The following is a 15,816-nucleotide window of genomic DNA, read 5'->3' as shown; positions in this document are numbered from 1 at the left end:
ATTGTCAAATATTTTAAAATCTCAATTATGGATGTAGCCTGGGCCTATAGACTTGACCGCTTGTAAACGTCGCTTGACATTACAATATGTATCTTATTTATCAAGCTGAAATTGTACATACCGTTCGTTTAGAAAAATTATTTCGAGTTATTGAAAGATGTCTTGCACAATGAATTCTCAGCATTCGATTCGATGCTCATACATGAGTTCCTCAAACTCGTCGTAGTATGCTGTGAAACGACTGCTGCAAGTTATCATGTTATAACTCGTCGCATAAAGACCTTTCAAAAACAACAAACCGTAATTACAGCCATCTGATACATCATTGTATTGACATAGATGGTTACGCTTGCTGCAATGTAACTCAACAGGGGCGGTAGTGTTGCTCTGACAACTGGTGAATACATCCTGTCGTAAAATGTTTCAGTCATTCTCCTCACGACAACATCTGAAATTTAAAGGAGAAGAGTTCAATTGTTTTTTTTGTCCGGTTTAAAACTGTAGTTGGTTCTCTTTTTTGCCTTGGGGGTGATAGAGATTGTTATTGTGAGAAAAATGGCTTGCCAGGCTACCTCCCCAAATCCAAGTTGCATAGAGGTTAATGATTTCCATGAATGTGTGATGACAGTGAAAAACTCCTCAGTGTCAATGTCAGTCAAGCCAAACTGCAATATGGTTTTGAAATTAAAAAAGTATTGGAGAGAGTTCAGGGAGAGAATACATGGCCACATCATGTTATAGCCTCAGAGAACAGAGATCACCCCCAATCTGTCATTGTAATATTGGGAGACAGCGAACTGATAGTTTCACCCTAACACAAAAGGCCTAAACTAAGGTTTAGCCATAGCCTGCCCACTACAGTCATTCCTAAAGCATGTTGACCTAGTAAGTGTGTTTGAAACCTATAGATTAATTCAAATGTACATCTAAATATGTTTGATAAAGTATACTTTAAAGTTTAAAGGTTCAATGCAGCCATTTTTAAATCTCATTATCAACTAATTTCAGGGTAACAATAAAGTACCTTACTGTGAAAAATAAATTGCAAAGAGCATTTTCTAAACCAAGAATTTTGCTAGAATTGTCTGGGAGTGTTCTGAGTGCGGAGGGGGAAACTGAAAACGATCTGTTATTGGCAGAGAGATAACTGAACTGAATGACTATTGCCCGTAGCACTCACTTCTGTGATCATGAAGTGCTTTGAGAGACTAGTCAAGGATCATATCACCTCCGCCTTACCTGCCACCCTAGTCCCACTTCAGTTTGCATACCGCCCCAACAGGTCAACAGACGATGCAATCGCCATCACACTGCACACTGCCCTATCTCATCTGGACAAGAGGAATACCTAGGTAAGAATGCTGTTCATTGATACCAGCTCAGCATTCAACACCATAGCACTCTCCAAGCTCATCATTAAGCTTGAGGCCCTGGGTCTCAACCCCGCCTTGTGCAATTGAGTCCTGGACTTCCTGACGGGCCGCCCCCAGGTGGTGAAGGTAGAAAACAACATCTCCACTTCGCTGACCCTCAACACTGGGGCCCCACAAGGGTGCGTTCTCAGCCCCCTCCTGTACTCCCTGTTCACCCATGACTGCGTGGCCATGCACGCCTCCAACTCAATCATCAAGTTTGCAGACGACAGAACAGTAGTGGGCTTGATTACCAACAATGAAGAGACAGCCTACAGGGAGGAGGTGAGGAAAACAACCTCTCACTCAACGTCAACAAAACAAGGGAGATGATTGTGGACTTCAGGAAACAGCAGAGGGAGCACCCCCCTATCCACATCGAAGGGACAGTGTGGAGAAGGTGGAAAGTGTTAAGTTCCTCGGCGTACACATCACAGACAAACTGAAATGGTCCACCCACACAGATAGTGTGGTGAAGAAGCACCCCCCTCTTCAACCTCAAGAGGCTCAAGAAATGTGTCTTGTCACCTAAAACCCTGACAAACTTTTACAAATGCACAATTGAGAGCATCCTGTCAGGCTGTATCACCTCCTGGTACGGCAACTGCGCCGCCCTCAACCGCATGGTTCTCCAGAGGGTGGTGTGGTCTACACAACACATCACAGGTTGCAAACTACCTGCCCTCCAGGACACCTACAGCACCTGATGTCACAGGAAGGCCAAAAAGATCATCAAGGACAACAACCACCCGAGCCATTGCCTGTTCACCCCACTACAATCCAGAAGGCGAGGTCAGTACAGGTGCATCAAGGCTGGGACCGAGAGACTGAAAAACAGCTTCTATCTCAAGGCCATCAGACTGCTAAACAGCAAGCACTAACTCAGAGAGGCTGCTGACTTACATAGAGACTCACTAGTCAATTTAAACAATGCCACTTTAATAATGTTTACATATCTTATAATACTCATCACATATGTGTATACTGCATCTTATACCAACTATTGCATCTTGCCTATGACGCTCAGCCATCGCTCATCGATATATCTATATGTACATATTCTTATTCCATCCCTTTAGATTTGTGTGTATTAGGTAGTTGTTGGGGGAATTGTTAGATTACTTGTTAGATATTTTTGCTCTGTCGGAACTAGAAGCGCAAGCATTTCTCTACACATGCATTAACATATGCTAATTTGCAATTTGATTTGATTTGAGGTTTGGAACGCTCTTTCTTATTGGTCTATTAACTAACGCACCACCTGGTGATGTAACCAGACAGGCCAAAACTCCCTCCCACCACAACAGGCTGAAATTTCAAACAGCTCCTACACTAAAAGTACAGTATCATCATTTTTAAAAATTCACAGTATTAGTCCAATCTCATAGTGTGGAAATATATACAGTTGAAGTCGGAAGTTTACATACACCTTAGCCAAATACATTTAAACTCAGTTGTTCACTATTCCTGACATTTAATCCTAGTAAAAAGTCCCTGTCTTAGGTCAGTTAGGATCACCACTTTATTTTAAGAATGTGAAATGTCAGAATAATAGTAGACAGAAGGATTTATTTCAGCTTTTATTTCTTCATCACATTCTCAGTGGGTCAGATGTTTACATACACTCAATTACTATTTGGTAGCATTGCCTTTAAATTGTTTAACTTGGGTCAAACATTTCAGGTGGACTTCCACAAGCTTCCCACAATAAGTTCGGTGAATTTTGGCCCATTCCTCCTGACAGAGCTGGTGTAACTGAGTCAGGTTTGTAGGCCTCCTTGCTCGCACACACTTTTTCAGTTCTGCCCACACATTTTCTATGGGATTGAGGTCAGGGCTTTGTGATGGCCACTCCAAAACCTTGACTTTGCTGTCCTTAAGCCATTTTGCTACAACTTTGGAAGTATGCTTGGGGTCATTGTCCATTTGGAAGACCCATTTGCGACCAAGCTTTAACTTCCTGACTGATGTCTTGAGATGTTGCTTCAATATATCCATCTCATTTTTGTTCCTCATGATGCCATCTATTTTGTGAAGTGCAGCTGTCCCTCCTGCAGCTAAACACCCCCACAACATGATGCTGCTACCCCCGTGCTTCACGGTTGGGATGGTGTTCTTCGGATTGCAAGCCTCCCCCTTTTTCCTCCAAACATAACAATGGTCATATGGCCAAACAGTTCTATTTTTGTTTCATCAGACCAGAGGACATTTCTCCAAAAAGTATGATCTTTGTCCCCATGTGCACTTTTTTATGGCGGTTTTGGAGCAGTGGCTTCTTCCTTGATGAGCGGCCTTTCAGGTTATGTCGATATAGGACTCGTTTTACTGTGGATATAGATACTTTTATACCTGTTTCCTCCAGCATCTTCACAAGGTCCTTTGCTGTTGTTCTGGGATTGATTTGCACCAAAGTACGTTCATCTCTAGGAGACAGAATGCGTCTCCTTCCTGAGCAGTATGACTGGTGTTTATACTTGCGTACTATTGTTTGTACAGATGAACGTGGTACCTTCAGGCATTTGCAAATTGCTCCCAAGGATGAACTATAATGTATTTCAAAGCACTGAGCCAAACTTGGGAAGCATTTCTCTTTCTGACGTCACTATGTCATGCACTTTTGGCCGTGGTGCCGTGCCATCGCCTGGACGGGTCGCATGTCACCCCTGTAAACTGTCTCTAACCCTTCTCTAACTTTCCAGCAGATCAAGCAACCTTCATTGGGCAGATTTACGAGGTGACCAAATGATTACTGCCCGGGTATTTGTCAGACGGCCAGACGGCCGCGGGAGAGACAAGGCACATGCAAATAAATCATGAACAGAGTCATTTTTAAAAAGAGTTTATTACAGTCGTTAATGGTGCGCCAGATTACTTTGCACAGGATTTAAAGGTATATTATGCAAAATCTGAAAAACAAACCTTATAATACTTAATCAAACATGCATAAAGCTGTCGCCAGGGCTTAATAAATTATCCCAATTACCTTACTTCCAGATTGTGATTGCTTTTACTAATTAAATCAACAGTGTAATAATTTGAGTGGTGGCTGAGGATTGATATCAGATTTGCGAACACAGAGATAAGGACTTCTGCAGAGAGCTCTGGGGATTATGATTAAAATGGGAGGGCATATATTCCATCCATTACAGAATGCTTTATTTCTCTACATGCCCAGTTGCCCACCAACTGAACTGCTTTGTAGGGAGAGCTCTACTAACCAAATTAGGTTGTCACAGCATTGTCACATAGTAATGTCACAACCTTTTTGCAACGTTGTAATAACGTCATGCAGCCTATTAGTAACAAAGCCCTGTCAAACTCTACAAATGCAGCAAAGTGCTATGAAAGATTGTAAGAAAGAGACCTAGAGCCTAAGTCTTGCAGTGACGGTACTGGTGATTAAAGGGTGTTGGTGGAGTGAAAGGAGGGAGTCGCTGCACCAGGAACCAAGTTTAGATTTTGTTATTTTCTTGTAGGAATCCAAAGAGCAAAAGGGAAAAGTATTACAGGAACTTTAGTACAAAAATATAACTAAATTTAATAAAAGTAAACTGCTGGTTTAAATAATGACAACAATAACCCTGCGTAGGCCTACAGTACATCTAAAAAGGCTACCTCTCCAGATGGTGAGCAGTGAGCAGTGAGCATTAACCGAGTAGGCCATCGGAGAGGCACATATACCTGGTATAGAGAAGGGTGGAGACACGCTGTCCCGAAGAAGGGGGTAATGTAGTGACCTTAACCTACCACCAAGCGACCTCGTCAAGAGGTTCAGACCTGGCTAAACAGTCACTGGGTCCGGATTTGAGTCCTGGTGGGGGTACCCTCCGAATTCGCTACAATATGATGTGGTTCGCTGATACGTAGAATACCTGTTCAGGCGTTGTACGAGCTGGCATGTGTCAGCAACGTCTGAGCAGAGGAACACAACTTATAACTACACACATCCAGTGCATTCGGAAAGTATTCAGACAACTTGACTTTTTCCACATTTTGTTACGTTACAGACTTATTCTAAAGGATTACATTTTTTAAAATCCTCATCACTCTACACACAATACCCCATAATGAGTTAGCAAAAACAGTTTTTTTTTATTATTTGCAAATGTATTAAAAATAAAAAACAGAAATACCTTATTTACATAAGTATTCAAACCCTTTGCTATGAGACTCGCAATTGAGCTCTTTTCCATTGATCATCCTAGAGATGTTTCAACAACTTGATTGGAAAGGCACACACCTGTCTATATAAGGTCCCACTGTTGACAGTGCATGTCAGAGGAGGTGGAACGGGTAGGAAGGGTCGGACGATTCTCACTAGAGGAGTGATAGGTTTTTGCAACAGAATCTTTGTAAGCTTGGACGCGCAAGGTTCGACTTCAAACAACAGGGGAACATGATTGTGGTGAATGTGGGAACAATGTCAAGGTTAAATGTTGTGGACTACAGGAAATGGAGCGCCGATCACGCCCCCATTCACAACGACGAGAGTTTCAAGTTCCTTGGTGTCAACATCACCGACAAGCTATAATGGTCCAAACACACCAAGACAGTTGTGAAGAGGGAACGACAACACCTTTTCCCCCTCAGGAAACTGAAAAGATTTGGCATGGGTCCGCAGATCCTCAAAAAGTTCTACAGCTGCACCATCGAGAGCATCCTGACCGGTTGTTGCCTGTATGGCAACTGCTCGGCATCCGACCGTAAAGCGCTACAGAGGTTCGTGAGTACGGCCCAGTACATCACTGGGGCCAACCTTCCTGCCATCCACGACCTACCTAGGCCCAAAAAATTGTCAGACTCCAATCATCTAAGTCATAGACTGTTCTCTTTGCTACCGCAGACTGGGGCGAAGGTTCACCTTTCAACAAGTCAACGACCCTAAGCACACATCCAAGACAACGCAGGAGTGGCTTTGGGACAAGTCTCTGAATGTCCTTGAGTGGCCCAGCCAGGGCCCTGACTTGAACCCGATCGAACATCTCTGGAGAGACATGAAAACAGCTGTGTAGTAACGCTCCCCATCCAACCTGACAGAGCTTGAGAGGATCTGCAGAGAAGAACGGAAGAAACTCTCCAAATACAGGTGTGCCAAGCTTGTATAATAATCAAGATGGCATAGCAGTCAGACGTCCTTTTGTCCTGGTCTTGTCGTGTCCCATATATATATATATTTACACCTTTCTTCGCATATCTTTTCTATATTTTCTTTTCCAAAAACTCAACTTCAAAACGCTTTCCTGCAACCCGCCTCACCAATTACAAATAAAAAATATGATTTACCTCAAATCTGAAAATCCACAATAGAAGCTAGCCAGAAGCTAACCTGAAGCTACCCAGAAGCTAGCCAGTTCACTGGCTAACGTTAGTATTTCAGCTAACCACGGTTTGTGGTCATCAGCTATTCCTTTAGCTCGATAATCTATCGTCACTTTTGTAGAACGCGACTCAGACCAGAACATACCGGACCTATTTTTCTCTATATCCCCGGATTTCAACCGCAAGCTCTGGACATTTACACCTTGATTTCGCAGCTAGCTAGCTGCTACCCGTGTAACTATTGGCTTACGTCGATCCCAGAGCAAACATCAATTATTCCGGAGCTAGCTAGCTGAAGAGTTCCATCAGCCACTCCTGGGCTACAATCACCTATCCGGACCCGTTTTACTGCCAATGCGGAGCCCCACCGGGCCTTCACGACTGACTACCGACGTTATCTGCCCGAGGAAGTTATCCAACTGGCACCTCCGTCGCGACGTTACCTGAACACTCATCTGGGGCCCGCTAATCGTTAGCTGTCTTATCGGCTGCTATCTGAATAAGTCTTTCGGACAATTTTTCTTGGGTCACTATAACTATATCTATTTTGCCAATTGGATTGATCCCCCCGACCACACGGAACCCCACTAATCTACCGACGGAAACGCACAAGGTGGCTAAAAACAGACATCCATCCTATGCTAGCTTGCTACCGATAGCCCGGCTAGCTGTCTGAATCGCCGGGACCCCAACCAACCTCTACTCACTGGACCCTTATGATCACTCGTCTAAGCATGTAAGCATGCCTGTCCTTAATGTCAATATGCCTTGCTGTTCTGGTTAGTGTTTATTGGCTTATTTCACTGTAGAACCTCTAGCCCTGCTCACTATACCTTATCCAACCTTTCAGTTCCACCACCCACATATGCGATGACATCACCTGGTTTCAATGATGTTTCTAGAGACAATATCTCTCTCATCATCACTCAATACTTAGGTTTACCTCCACTGTATTCACATCCTACCATACTTTTGTCTCTACATTATTCCTTGAAGCTATTTTATCGCCCCCAGAAACGTCTTTTTACTCTCTGTTCTAGACGTTCTAGACGACCAATTCTCATAGCTTTTAGCCGTACCCTTATCCTACTCCTCCTCTGTTCCTCTAGTGATGTAGAGGTGAATCCAGGCCCTGCAGTACCTAGCTCCACTCCTATTCCCCAGGCGCTCTCTTTTGATGACTTCTGTAACCGTAATAGCCTTGGYTTCATGCATGTTAACATTAGAAGCCTCCTCCCTAAGTTTGTTTTATTCACTGCTTTAGCACACTCTGCCAACCCGGATGTTTTAGCCGTGTCTGAATCCTGGCTTAGGAAGACCACCAAAAATTCTGAAATTTTCATCCCTAACTACAACGTTTTCAGACAAGATAGAACGGCCAAAGGGGGCGGTGTTGCAATCTACTGCAAAGATAGCCTGCAGAGTTCTGTCCTACTATCCAGGTCTGTTCCCAAACAATTTGAACTTCTACTTTTAAAAATCCACCTCTCTAAAAACACCGTTGCCGCCTGCTATAGACCACCCTCTGCCCCCAGCTGTGCTCTGGACACCATATGTGAACTGATTGCCCCCCATCTATCCTCAGAGCTCATGTTGCTAGGCGACCTAAACTGGAACATGTTTAACACCCCAGCCATCCTACAATCTAAGCTTGATGCCTTGATCTCACACAAATTATCAATGAACCTACCAGGTACCACCCCAAAGCCGTAAACACGGGCACCCTCATAGATATCATCCTAACCAACCTGCCCTCTAAATACACCTCTGCTGTTTTCAACCAAGATCTCAGCGATCACTGCCTCATTGCCTGCATCCGTAATGGGTCAGCGGTCAAACGACCTCCACTCATCACTGTCAAACGCTCCCTGAAACACTTCAGCGAGCAGGCCTTTCTAATCGACCTGGCCGRGGTATCCTGGAAGGATATTGATCTCATCCCGTCAGTAGAGGATGCCTGTTTATTTTTTTTAAATGCCTTCCTTCACCATCTTAAATAAGCATGCCCCATTCAAGAAATTTAGAACCAGGAACAGATATAGCCCTTGGTTCTCTCCAGACCTGACTGCCCTTAACCAACACAAAAACATCCTATGGCGTTCTGCATTAGCATCGAACAGCCCCCGTTATATGAAACTTTTCAGGGAAGCTAGAAACCAATACACACAGGCAGTTAGAAATTTAGCTAGCTTTTTCAAGCAGAAGTTTGCTTCCTGTAACACAAACTCAAAAAAGTTCTGGGACACYGTAAAGTCCATGGAGAATAAGAACATCTCCTCCCAGCTGCCCACTGCACTGAAGATAGGAAACACTGTCACCACCGACAAATCCACTATAATTGAACATTTCAATAAGTATTTTTCTACGGCTGGCCATGCTTTCCACCTGGCTACCCCTACCCCGGTCAACAGCACTGCACCCCCAACAGCTACTCGCCCAAACCTTCCCCATTTCTCCTTCTCCCAAATCCAGTCAGCTGATGTTCTGAAAGAGCTGCAAAATCTGGACCCCTACAAATCAGCCGGGCTAGATAATCTGGACCGTTTCTTTCTAAAATTATCTGCTGAAATTGTTGCCACCCCTATTACTAGCCTGTTCAACCTCTCTTTCGTGTCGTCTGAGATTCCCAAAGAATGGAAAGCAGCTGCGGTCATCCCCCTCTTCAAAGGGGGGGACACTCTTGACCCAAACTGCTACAGACCTATATCTATCCTACCCTGCCTTTCTAAGGTCTTCGAAAGCCAAGTCAACAAACAGATTACCGACCATTTCGAATCCCACCATACCTTCTCCGCTATGCAATCTGGTTTCAGAGCTGGTCATGGGTGCACCTCAGCCACGCTCAAGGTCCTAAACGATATCTTAACCGCCATCGATAAGAAAAAATACTGTGCAGCCGTATTCATTGACCTGGCCAAGGCTTTCGACTCTGTCAATCACCGCATTCTTATCGGCAGACTCAACAGCCTTGGTTTCTCAAATGATTGCCTCGCCTGGTTCACCAACAACTTCTCAGATAGAGTTCAGTGTGTCAAATCGGAGGGCCTGTTGTCCGGACCTCTGGCAGTCTCTATGGGGGTGCCACAGGGTTCAATTCTCGGGCCGACTCTCTTCTCTGTATATATCAATGATGTCGCTCTTGCTGCTGGTGATTCTCTGATCCACCTCTACGCAGACGACACCATTCTGTATACCTCTGGCCCTTCTTTGGACACTGTGTTTTCTAACCTCCAGACGAGCTTCAATGCCATACAACTCTCCTTCCGTGGCCTCCAACTGCTTTTAAATGCAAGTAAAACTAAATGCATGCTCTTCAACCGATCGCTGCCCGCACCTGCCCGCCCTCCAGCATCACTACCCGGACAGTTCTGACTTAGAATATGTGGACAACTACAGATACCTAGTGTCTGGATAGACTGTAAAACTCTCCTTCCAGACTCACATTAAGCATCTCCAATCCAAAGTTAATCTAGAATCGGCTTCGCAACAAAGCATCAAAGCATCCTTCACTCATGCTGCCAAACACACCCTCATAAAACTGACCATCCTACCGATCCTTGCTTCAGTGATGTCATTTACAAAATAGCCTCCAACACTCTACTCAACAAATTGGACGCAGTCTATCACACTGCCATCCGTTTTGTCACCAAAGCCCATATACTACCCACCACTGCGACCTGTACGCTCTCGTTGGCTGGCACTCGCTTCATACTCGTCGCCAAACCCACTGGCTCCAGGTCATTTACAAGTCTCTGCTAGGTAAAGCCCCGCCTTATCTCAGCTCACTGGTCACCATAGCAGCACCCACCTGTAGCACCCGCTCCAGCAGGTATATCTCACTGGTCACCCCCAAAGCCAATTCTTCCTTTGCCGCCTTTCCTTCCAGTTCTCTGCTGCCAATGACTGGAAACGAACTGAGAAAATCACTGAAGCTGGAGACTCATATCTCCTCACTAGCTTTATGCACCAGCTGTCAGAGCAGCTCACAGATCACTGCACCTGTACATAGCCCATTTGTAAATATCCCATCCAAACTACCTCATCCACATACGTGTATTTATTTATTTATCTTGCTCCTTTGCACCCCAGTATCTCTACTTGCACATTCATATATACATATACAGTGGGGAGAACAAGTATTTGATACACTGCCGATTTTGCAGGTTTCCTACTTACAAAGCATGTAGAGGTCTGTCATTTTTATCATAGGTACACTTCAACTGTGAGAGACGGAATCAAACAAAAATCCAGAAAATCACATTGTATGTATTTTTAAGTAATTAATTTGCATTTTATTGCATGACAGAAGTATTTGATCACTACCAACCAGTAAGAATTCCGGCTCTCACAGACCTGTTAGTTTTTCTTAAGAAGCCCTCCTGTTCTCCACTCATTACCTGTATTAACTGCACCTGTTTGAACTCGTTACCTGTATAAAAGACACCTGTCCACACACTCAATCAAACAGACTCCAACCTCTCCACAATGGCCAAGACCAGAGAGCTGTGTAGGACATCAGGGATAAATTGTAGACCTGTACAAGGCTGGGATGGGCTACAGGCCAATAGCCAAGCACTTGGTGAGAAGGCAACAACTGTTGGCACAATTATTAGAAAATGGAAGAAGTTTGGAGAATAGAAGAGATGAGTACAACCCCAAGAACACCATCCCAACCGTGAAGCATGGAGGTGGAAACATCATTCTTTGGGGATGCTTTTCTGCAAAGGGGACAGGACGACTGCACCGTATTGAAGGGAGGATGGATGGGCCATGTATCGCGAGATCTTGACCAACAACCTCCTTCCCTCAGTAAGAGCATTGAAGATGGGTCGTGGCTGGGTCTTCCAGCATGACAACGACCCGAAACACACAGCCAGGGCAACTAAGGAGTGGCTCCGTAAGAAGCATCTCAAGGTCCTGGAGTGGCTAGCCAGTCTCCAGACCTGAACCCAATAGAAAATCATTGGAGGGGGCGAAGAAAGTCCGTATTGCTCAGCGACAGCCCCGAACCTGAAGGATCTGGAGAACGGTCTGTATGGAGGAGTGAGCCAAATCCCTGCTGCAGTGTGTGGCAAACCTGGTCAAGAACTACAGGAAACGTATGATCTCTGTAATTGCAAACTAAGGTTTCTGTACCAAATATTCAGTTCTGCTTTTCTGATGTATCAAAATACTTGTCATGCAATAAAATGCAAATTAATTAATTAAAAATCATACAATGTGATTTTCTGGATTTTTGTTTTAGATTCCTTCTCTCACAGTTGAAGTGTACCTATGATGAAAATTACAGACCTCTACATGCTGTTAAGTAGGAAAAACCTGCAAAATTGTCAGTGTATCAAATACTTGCTCTCCCCACTGTATAAATATATTCTGCACATGTACCATTCCAGTGTTAATTGCTATATTGTAATTACTTCCCACCATGGCCTATTTATTGCCTTACCTCCCTTATCCTACCTCATTTGCACACACTGTACATATATATATATGTATATATATATATATATGTATATATAGACTTTTTCTACTGTATTATTGACTGTATGTTTGTTTATTCCATGTGTAACTCTGTGTTGTTGTATGTGTCGAACTGCTTTGCTTTGTCTTGGCCAGGTCGCAGTTGCAAATGAGAACTTGTTCTCAACTAGCCTACCTGGTGAAATTAAAAATAAATAAAAAAGTTTAATGCTTAACAATGACAAATAACACTGTCAAAAATGTAATTAATGTAAGGAAAGAAAGGTATTGTTTTATGTCACACCATCTATGAAGACTCCTAGCATTAATGCATACATTTTGGACAACTCATGAACTAAGGTGTGAAACATGTTTTGATTCAACTCATGTATTATATTGAATGTAGGCTACCTGTTCTGCCTGTGTTCATGTGTGTAAAATTGCCTCGGCTGAGAGGGTAGGCTACCGGCAGTGGTGTAGGCCTAGTGTAGGCCAAATTTTTCAGAAAAATGCTTTTAAAGTATATGGAGCCTTCCTTTTTTTATTTATATTTTTGGCATTCAGAGATTACCCACCTATTTTTACCACTACATCACTGGCTACCAGTAGGCCTATTTGAAGTTCATGGTAATACACATTGTAGCCCAGTCAAATAAGTTGACCATGTGTGTATCCCTTTTTCCTGGGATAGTTTCAGCCCCGTGTCCCGACATTTCAGGCTACAAAAAAAGGTCAATTTGTCAGCTAGGAGCATCAATTAATGTAGGCCTAATCAATGACCATAGCTGAATGTCATTAGGGACACTTGTTGATGTTTTGTAACAGATGTCTATTTCCATTCATCAAATGGCACGAGTAGATATGTAGTTTGGATGCTGAAATTATTTTGGAGTAGACGAACATGACAATCAGAGGAAAATATTAGGACTGGTTTTGTTCATGCCACAGTAAAAGGTAATTCATTATTACTGTTTAAATGACATCTTTATTATTAGTCCCATAAATAATTGTGCACTCAATAGAGACCCCCAAATGAAATGGTGTAATTCACACTCTGTTTACATATGTGAGTCTTCATGTGTTAGTCTATAAGAGCTTTGCACACCTGGATTGTGCAATATTTGCCCATTATTCTTTTCAAAATTCTTTAAGCTCTATCAAGATGTTGGCAATCATGACTAGACAGCAATTTAAGTCTTGCCATAGATTTTTTTTAGCAGATTTAAGTCAAATCTGTAACTTGGCCACTCAGGAACATTCACTGTTTTCTTGGTAAGCAACTCCAGTGTTGATTTGGCCTTGCGTTGTAGGTTATTGTCCTATTAAAATAATTCCCCTCCCAGTCTCTGGTGTCAAGCAGACTGAATATCTAGGATATCTCCATCTCATTTCTTTTACTCCTGAAAAACTCCCCAGTATTTACCTATGTCAAGCATACCCATACCATAATGCAGCCACCACCATGCTTGAAAATAAGGAGGCAGTAACTCAGTGATGTGATTTGTTCGATTTGCTCCAAACATAAGGCTTTGCATTCAAGCCAAAAAAGTGTATCCCTTTGCTGTGTTTTTTTGCAGTATAACTTTAGTGCCTTGTTGCATACCTATGCATGTTTTGGAATATTTGTATTCTGTATATTTGTATTCTTCTTTTCACTCTGTCATTTAGGCCATTATTGTGGAGTCACTACAATGTTGTTGATCCATCCTCAGTTTTCTCCCATCACAGCCATTGAACTCTGTAGCTTTTTTTAAATCACCAATGTCCTCATGGCAACATCCATGAGCAGTTTCATTCCTGTCCTGCAGCTCAATTCAGAAGGACAACCATATATTTGATGTGTCTGGGTGGTTTAATACATAAACCACAACATAATTATTAACTTGACCATGCTTAAAGAGACATTCAATGTATGATTTGTTATTGTTACCCATCTGCCAATCACTGCCCTTCTTTATGAGCCTTTCGTAAAGCTCCCCGGTCTTTGTAGTTGAATCTGTGCTTGAAATCCAACACTTGACTGTGGGACCTTACAGATGTTGTATGTATGAGGCACAGAGGAAGGGTTAGTTCGACAGAGTGAGTCCATGTAACTTATTATGTGATTTGTTAAGCCAAATTGTATTCCTGAAATCATTTAGGCTTGCCTGAACAAAGAGGCTGAATACTTATGCAACGACTATATCTTATTTATATATATTTTTTTCTTAAATAAATAAAAATCGTTCATATTGACATTTCAGAGTATTTTATATAGATTATTGTATTTTATATAGATTATTATATAAAAATTACACTTAAATCCATTTGAATCCCACTTTGTAACACAATAAAATATGAAGAAATCCAAGGGGTCTGAATACTTTTGCAAAGAACTGTACATCGTAGGTTGTGTATTGTACCCAATGGTTTGTTGATATTCTGCTATTTTCCTCATATAGGAGCACAAGCTTGAAAAAGATACATAAATAACATCATGTCAGTCTGCACTTTCACCACTAGAGAGAGCTGTTTGTCCATCTCTGCATGCTGCCTTCTCAAACGCAGTAAGCAGACAATGATGTACATAGAGAAGTCTGGTGAGCATAACTCTCTTATTGTGATAACAATGTACATTATAACTCACAGCTTCTTTGTCTAACATATTTCACATGTTTCTTTCTGGTCTGTTCTTAGAATAACATAATATAAAAAGTTTTATTAGGAAACATTTTCCTTATACCAACTTACACTTAAGATGCACAAATGTATGCACTCACACTCACTCACTCACATACAAACTAATGCACCCACACACACTTGGGTCAATGGTAAGGAGCTCTTCCATGGGCATGGCAGCAAACTGCCTTTTTTCATAGAAGTGGGCAAATTTGAACAATGTCCAGCTCATACATTAACAACCTATCCTTTGACAAATGGGCAGATTCAGCAGCCATTACAGTTTCTACCTCCTTAAAGCAAACAGCACTAAAATGGTGCCAAAAGTTGATGTCCTCTCCTCCTACACAGTCTCCTTAATGAGTGCATCTAGTCCAGTGCCCACACAGTTATTAAGAAAAACGACTTCCATAAACCAATGTCTGTGATTTCTGTATCCGAGCCCCTCGTAAAGGAGGTATACTGGTCCTAATCATTAATTACAGCAATATTAGCACCTCGTATGTTGTTCCCTTAAATCTCGAGGGCATTTGGAACACACGCCCGCTGGCTAGTACATCCTTCCAAACTTCTATGGCCACAAACACTGTGTGTAGTTTTTCTTTGGGATTAAAGTTGTTCGTAACACTGAATAAACTCTGACGTCAACCCGAACCACAGATAAATGGCAGTACTTTTATATTTATGTTGATGACTTTTTTATTTCTTCACCATCTCAATATTTTATGTTTAATTTCATTAAGGAAAATGCCTGATGCGAAGTTTGCAGTTGTGTGAAGGCCTGAGAATATGACCTTGTACGTCGATCGCTGTTGGTCTAAATCTATAGCAAAATCCCTGCAGCATTTCCCAATACATCGCCGTCCAGCCCCAGAGTGACCACACGGCATAAGATTAAAGGGTGAAGATGTCCAAATACTCTTAGAAGCCCAAATACACTTGAGGTAAATCAATTAATTCATTAACT

Source organism: Salvelinus sp. IW2-2015, linkage group LG5 (assembly GCF_002910315.2).
Source record: "Salvelinus sp. IW2-2015 linkage group LG5, ASM291031v2, whole genome shotgun sequence".
Lineage (NCBI taxonomy): Eukaryota > Metazoa > Chordata > Actinopteri > Salmoniformes > Salmonidae > Salvelinus > Salvelinus sp. IW2-2015.
Note: the sequence above shows the minus strand (reverse complement) of the source record.